Genomic DNA, 1,189 nt, shown 5'->3' with positions numbered 1-1,189 from the left:
TTTTTTAAATGCCCTTAAAGGTCATCAAATGCAAGCTAATACTTCTACCTAAGTCTCCTCATCAATCATTTAATATTGTTTGCATTGCATTCAGTTTGTCTGTTAACCACTTATGTAATTTACCAAATTGCACATTTGGATAGGTAAGGGAAAAACTTGGTTTAAGTAATACTTTATGTATCAGTTACCCATTAGGTGATTTTTTTCATCATTATTTGCAACGTCACACATCTTGTAGTTGTCTATGTAGTCTCTGTATGCAGTCTACTTCAGCTTCTAGTGCTGTACATATCTATATCTTCTGGGTGGGACTGCCCGTGATCCATGAGCTTGGGGTCAGGCATAAACTGTGTTGCACCTGAAGTGGATTCTGATTTGGTCTTCGCTTCAGAGCTGAGTTCTGTTGGCAAGGGCACTGAGTGTTTCAAGACGTCAGTTGTTTTTGCAGGTACTTCTATTTCTACAGAGGATCCTAGCTTAGTTTTTTCTTTATGTTTAGGGAGTGACTCTTCTTTGCTGCTTTTTGTCCACAGTGATTTAACTGATCCAAAAATTTGCTGGCTTGTAGCGTATATCTTTTTCCCTGTTACCTTAGCAATTATTATGGACTGAACTGGGTAGCAAACAGTTGCTCCTAAAGTGGCCAGTCCCAGAGGATAAGTAACTTTCTTAAACTCGGAACCTTTTCTCGCTGAAACCAAGCTCGCCAATCCTGAAACTGTAATAACTCCCATTTTCGGAAGAAAGTCTCGAGGAAGACTCTTCAGATAGACATAAGCATCTTTTCCAAATTGTACTGTATCCATTATCCCATTTTTCACAAAGACATAAACACCCTTGCACCAGCCAATATAACAACCAGTTGCAGTCCGGATGGAAGCAAAGCCCATTTGTAAATGACCAGGCTGCTCTTCAACATATTTAGACTGAAGCGGTGGTGCAGTATATATGGGGAGCTGCTCTGGTTTCACTAGCTGCTTTTTGGATTCCTCTTCTTTGACTGCATGTACACTTACAGATGCATATATCAGACCTGCAGGCATGGTTGTCAGTTTTCCCATCCTGATGGCCGCCATGTCTATGACCCTTTTCACCAAGGTTTTCAGACCCCCAGTTCTTTTTTACATGGACTGTTAACAAACCTCCTATCTCTGACTCTGCACTCATCCCAGTGAATATTTGTACTCAA

General features: G+C 40.6%; 1 pseudogene across 1 annotated transcript; it reads right to left on the bottom strand.

Moving 5' to 3' along the window:
• Positions 1-223: 223 nt before the first annotated feature.
• On the bottom strand, positions 224-1,106 carry LOC111520407 (annotated as a pseudogene). The gene has a single exon (XR_002724671.2). The product of XR_002724671.2 is annotated as an MICOS complex subunit MIC27 pseudogene (transcript).
• Positions 1,107-1,189: the final 83 nt, after the last annotated feature.

The sequence above is a fragment of the Piliocolobus tephrosceles genome, unplaced genomic scaffold, assembly GCF_002776525.5.
Source record: "Piliocolobus tephrosceles isolate RC106 unplaced genomic scaffold, ASM277652v3 unscaffolded_36000, whole genome shotgun sequence".
Classification (NCBI taxonomy): Eukaryota; Metazoa; Chordata; class Mammalia; order Primates; family Cercopithecidae; genus Piliocolobus; species Piliocolobus tephrosceles.
This window is presented reverse-complemented; position numbering and strand designations above follow the sequence as displayed.